This window comes from Haliaeetus leucocephalus, unplaced genomic scaffold (assembly GCF_000737465.1).
Source record: "Haliaeetus leucocephalus isolate CR32 unplaced genomic scaffold, Haliaeetus_leucocephalus-4.0 Scaffold1, whole genome shotgun sequence".
Classification (NCBI taxonomy): domain Eukaryota; kingdom Metazoa; phylum Chordata; class Aves; order Accipitriformes; family Accipitridae; genus Haliaeetus; species Haliaeetus leucocephalus.
In genome coordinates, this window is record NW_010972437.1 from 10,845,766 (window position 1) to 10,851,728 (window position 5,963).

Here is a 5,963-nt window from a genome sequence, read left to right on the forward strand (position 1 = left end):
CCTCCAGAACCAGACCAAAAGCGTAACTTGTTCCTGGAGGGACTGTGAAATTTTTGTTTTATTTTTGCCACAGCTAGATCCATGGTTATATACCAAAATAGCCCCCTCCCTAAGGAAAGACATGTGTTGTGTTTGCCAGTGAAAAGTGCCTTGCTTTTGTGCCACTATCCAAACAGTTAATTGTTTCTGTCTTGTCAGTTACTGAGAGGAATGGTCACAGTGGATGCTTTTTGCCAGTGCGCAGTGCCCAACTGTCATTTCCAAAGGCCCCTATCGGTAACTGCCGGGAGCAAATCTACAACCCGTCATGCCACTAGGAACAGAATAAGCCGGCTGACCTAGATCCGGATCAGCTGCAGTGACCGGTAGGTTATAGGAGTAAAGCTATGGAAAAACAACTTTTCTGTTGGCTTCCCCTAAGATCTCTCTGCTTTTTTATGAGTATGCTGCCTTGTTATGAAAACAAGGGTACTTCAGGGTATTTCTGGTAAGCACATCAGCGCAAACATAAAATCTTCCCAAATAATGCTAATGTGCTCTAATTGTATTGCACAATACAGTGCCAAATGAACTCACTTTTTACGTAGTAGTTTCTAGCAGCAATATTGGGCAACATTTTTTCCATAATTTAAACTTTGGTTTAGATTATTTAATTTTTGTAATTCAACAGTCATGCTTTAAACCAAGCCAACACTTTGGCTGAATTTGTTTAATTAAGGTTTTAATTAAAACATTTTTTTAAAAAACTTTTTTTTAAATTCTAGATATAAAAATGTTTATTACCTGCTGTGGAAATCACATGCACTTTGATCAGAAAAAAAAATTCAAAAATATAAATAGCCATTTCTTTAGCTTTTGCAATAAGTATTTCATGGGGGGTGGGGGGGGAGGTCTGATTTAATTAGAAGTCAGTCTGTGTGGAAAATTTTGTTAAAAAAAATAGAACTTTTCTCAGCAGTAAGTTTTCATCATTCAACCATGTCTTAAATCCCAACTCCCCTGTGGGTAACTGTGGACTCAAAGTGGGTTTGTGTGTTGCCTGAGGATCCCAGTATACTTTGAGCATTGCGGGAGCCTGATGCTGTCCATGTGCCAGGTAAACATGGCTGTGTTGGAATGGCAGCAAGAGAAGTCTTGCCCTGGTGGCTGAGACTGCATGATGGTCCTTCCTATCCAGCTTCTGAGATGTCACCTTTCAGGTTGAACTTTTCTTTTAATAGCATTCCAACCCTCCACTCACACCATTTATCTGTGGGCAGAGGCTATGCCTGGCACTAGCATGTCTACAGGTGAAGAAAATTAAATGAGAACAACTTATCACCACTTTTAAATAAAAAGTAGAATTTTGGGCTCCCCTTCCCCCCTTGGAACAAGTCTGTGAAAGATATGACTGGGAAAATTATATTTAGCATGGAACAAGCCTCCACCAAGAACAGCATTGAGGAAATTGGGCTCAGTTTCACAATCTGACTGATTAGCTTTTGAAAATCATGTACTGAGCCCATAAAATATGTTCATTAAGTGTTCAGGCAAGGAAGGATTTTCTGAGCATACACATTTGGCTAAGTTAGCCATACAGTGAAACAGAACATGACAGAATATATGGTGGCTAACTGCATAGCAACCCAAATATCTTGTTTCTTGAGATATGTACAATCATCTTTGATTTTTTTTAAAAATGCATGCAATATAACTGCTGGTTAATATTATTATTAAAATACATTCCTGAGAGGGAAGGGATCATATTATATATAAAGTCTGAAACAATAAAGGCATATTTAGTCATAACAACATGAAAATACCATATGAGAATGAAAAGCCTGCAGCGTACTGCACATGCATTCCCGAGACTGAGAAAACACGATACTGTGTTTGAGAGAGGAGCCAGGTGGTCATGAAACTAAACACTCCACTGTAGTGGGAATGCACGTGGGCTTCAGGAGGTCTGATCAAGTCTAATCTGGGCATTTTAGGACTTGTGAGCTTAACCTGACTTGAATTTTTCTGGGTTTTTTTCTGGAGTAATTTTAGTTTATTACTCAACAAATGGGAATACATTGATTTGCCTTTTTAGAAAGATAATTTGTCCGATGTTGACTGAATTGTGTGACTGGATTAAACTTATGTAATGTGACTTTCAGAGAGTGACTAATTGGAATTTACTGCAAGCTGTGGATGACTTTAAAATCAATTCTGTGGAGTCTTCATAATAAGACTTACTGATTGTGAGATTAGTACCAGAAAATATGCATACATTATCCAGCTAACACTGAGAGCAAATAGTGCTCAAGAAAACAGCTGTTTCTCCCATACCCTGAAGGATTACTCCAGGGGGAGGTACAGAAAGCAGAGTCCCAGTAGGACCTAGACTGAACCACTCTTACAGTTGAGGTTTTAGAACAAATGAGAACATTTGAAATAGCAGGTTACAGTCACCCCCACCCCCCCCCTTTAGCCCATATGTACAATGTAGAACCTCTAAACAGATGTCTTGGTTTAAAGGTTGACGTATTGCTGGGTTTGGTTTTTTAGTGCTTAGGTCACTAAAATGTAAAGGGCTGAGAGGCTGCTCTGGTTGCATGCTCTGCTGAGAGGTTGCTCAGCTATTACTTCCAGTCATTCCATTTTCAGTTCACCTCAATCCTGTGAAATCACGTCCTTAAATTAAATTTAAAAAAGACAGCCCTGCAGTTTCCTTCCTCCTGGAGTCTGCACAGCATATTGCTCCCTACACATGCAATGATTGCAAATGTCTGTCACAAACAATTAATAAAAAAATAAAATCAAGACTTTACTTAGAAAAGGGGAAGGGAGAAGATTTTCCTCCCCAGATTTTACCTCCTCTTCATCCGGTATGGAGCAGACAGTAACTAATAATTATCCCCATTAAGGTAGACTTTAGACAGAGCAAGTTACAAAGATAACTGTTGGAAAATGAAAGGGCTATGGAGAGGAGATTTTGCTGGCGGGTGGGAGTGCAGGAGCTACTGGTGGAGGGCAGGCATTGAATCAAGAGCCAGCCAAGGGTGTCAGAAGAGCAGGACTTGCAGGCTGAGAATCGAGACAGCATAGGGCAGCTGGAGCAGGAGAGCGCGTCGGGAGAGAACAGCTTCCTGCATGATTTGAGTTGAAACCCCAGGTCCGTGACTTCATTTGTTTGCTCTCAGGGATGGTGACTCATCTCTGCAATGACTAGGGCTACCTGAGGACAGTGGCTGGATCTTTCTTACTTTGTTATCTCAGGTACTGGTCAGCTAAAGATCTGGACCTGCCTGATGACCCAAACTGTGGTCAGGAAGGTGTGTACAACAGAAATTTCATTCTTCGTTTTGGTTTTCAAAAGAAAGGAAGTGGGCTGTGTTAAGAAAAGCACTAGCTTGCAATGCCAAACTCCCAAAGTTAGGCGATGGCAGAAAAATGAGCGTATGTGTTATAGAATTATGTCATCTGAAAGCAGTTGTATGAATTTAATTACAACACTGTGTTGGGGAAATATATGTAAGAAATAGAACAAATATATATTTTTCATAATTTTTTAGTTGCTAGCTTTATGGCTTTAACTTTCTTTCAGTCTAGGTTTTTGGTGTGCAAAACTATAGTCCATATAGCACATGTGAAGGGCTGTAAGTGTAGTGAGCCCAGTATTCCTATATTTGTAAACAGCAGAAAATGCTTTGCACTGAACAATGGGAAGCTGATTTATGTAAAACCAATAAATAGTCTGAGTTAGATTACTGTAACACAAAGTAATGTTAGAATTAAAATTCATAATCTTGTAACTACTTTCCCGATTATAACGCGTTTTCATAATTACAGCCCTGAGATAGGACCTTTCCCTGTTGGGTAGTTTTGCTTACCTTTTTATCGGCATTCTTAAGATTTAATTTTCCAGGATCTAGAGATCGGTTTCTACTAACGTGACTCTAAAGTGCCATTGAAAATAAATCAGTTCTTCAGAATTAGGAAAAAGGAAGCAGACAATTAAGGAATAAGTATGTCAACAAACAAATATGCGCTCTACCAACAATTGAAAGGAAAATTCAGAATGCTTTATCTTGCTTCTTAAATGAAATTATGCAAAATAATAAGGGTTGATTCTGATAGTAAATGTACTCTTGAAAATCGCTGGGTTATTTATTTCCAACAAATTCAGTTTTCACAATTTGCTTCCTGAGTCTGTTGTCACTCAAAGCTGTTTGGAGAGGATGAATCCTCTGGGGCAGGTTTAGGTCCACCTTGTTCCATGAGGACTTTTACCTGATGTAGTTCTTGGGAATGAAACCATGAAGTGGCTTTAGCTAGAATGAAAGGGGAGAACGAGCTCGAAAGCCTGTCTGCTTCCTCCTCCCCTGAGTCCCTACTGTTCTCAAACTTCACATAGATGAGGTGGTCAGTTTTTGCCATCTCTTGCTCCTCACCTCATTTTTCTTGATCTCCTATTGCCATGGAGCGTTACACTTAGAAGGATGTGCAGAAAAATGCAAGAGGGGCATTTATTTACCCGCAACAGAAATGAGCGGTTAAAAGCAAGACAGGCAGATTGAGGCAGCTGTTGGAAAAGCATTCCTCAATAGGATGGATCTACCAGCCTCCTGTTTGTATTGAAACTGGGAACTGAGCCAGATACTCCAAAGGCCCCTGTATGAGCCACTAATGCCCGACAGCTTCATCCTGTATAATCTATAGCCAGTGTTTCAATTATTAGCTATTAACTTGCATTGCAGATTAGTGGTTGGCGAAGCACATATGTTGATCCTTCATCTCTGCAACCTGGCCCTGTGCTGAAACCCAGCAGATTTTTAAAACCTGTAAAAAAAAAAAAACCTGGGAAGATACTGGTGGCCATGCAAGGGAACAGAGGAGGGGCTCACGGTGAGCATTGCTCTCAGCTGTATTGGCAGGATGAAGCTAAATGGTAATGCTGTGATCCAGCTGCAAAACACACCAATTCCACCCAGAAGCCTGTGACAAACTGTGCTTGTCTTTGGTTGTTACTGAGTCATGAGAGATAAAAATACCTTTGCTGCAGAAGGGTGAGCGGTTGTGGTGCTGCAGCCTGTGGCAAGGGAAGGGAGGGCTGCACTCTTGGCTAGCTGCACGGGAAGGCTGTGCGCTTGGAAAAGTCCTCTTGTGCCCTAGTTGTCGGGGTGGTGGTCAGCCCCACAGTGTAAATCGCTGCCGTAGTCAGTCAGTCCGTCAGACCAAAGGTCCATTTCTGCAGTCTCTGACAAAGACTGTTCACAAATGCTTGGAGAGCACTAGAAGAAAAAGGGCAGGAGTCGAGTGGCCGTCGTGGTGTCCCCTGCCAGCTGTCGGCATGCAGCTGAGGAGAGCCTCCCTGAGCTGGGCTGCCCTGGTGAGCAGCTCCGGGTGGATATGGCACGGCTTGCCCTGGTCCTGCGTGAGGCCGTTACACTTCGACTCTGGTGCATCCTGCGGCAACGCTTTAATGATGCTGGTGTGAAATGCTGTTTCCTTTGGCTTGTGTGAGGGGTAGCGAGGACCAGATTGTCCCGTGCCCATTTCACCGTCAGTCCAACGGCAGGTTTCGGTCCGATTTGAGACTATGTGTCATTCACCTTCGGTTAACGTTCAGGAATCCCTAAGGAGAGGCAGCACAGCCACTGGGGTTTGGGTCTTTGGTGGGAAGGGCAGTGTGATGACCTTTGGTGGCATTTGTGTTCACATCCCTACTAGAAGAGGCTGTTAGATGGCGTGAGTTTGACGAGCCTCTCTTTCTACGAAAGGCATCGAAAAATGGAGTTTTAAAGGAAGAGGGATGAGCATCGACGGTTGCATTAGCTGCTCCCAGCCTTACCTGCTGGCGCCCACCCCGTGCGGGGCGAGCCGCTTTCTGTCGCGTCCCCTGGGGCTGCCGCATCCGAGGATGCCCCCAGGGGCGAAGAGATGCCATTTTGTAGCGGTGCGTGACTCATCCCGCGCTGACAGCCCCCCCGCTGGTA

The 5,963-nt window shown here is 42.9% G+C and overlaps 1 protein-coding gene across 1 annotated transcript in view; it reads left to right on the forward strand.

Moving 5' to 3' along the window:
• Window positions 1-290: 290 nt before the first annotated feature.
• CHN1 (chimerin 1) overlaps window positions 291-5,963 on the forward strand; it is a 38,542-nt gene continuing 32,869 nt past the window's right edge. The window contains exon 1 of the mRNA XM_010566420.1: window positions 291-304. The gene's annotated coding sequence lies outside the window, so the exon portion shown is untranslated. The remainder of the gene's footprint in view (window positions 305-5,963) is intronic.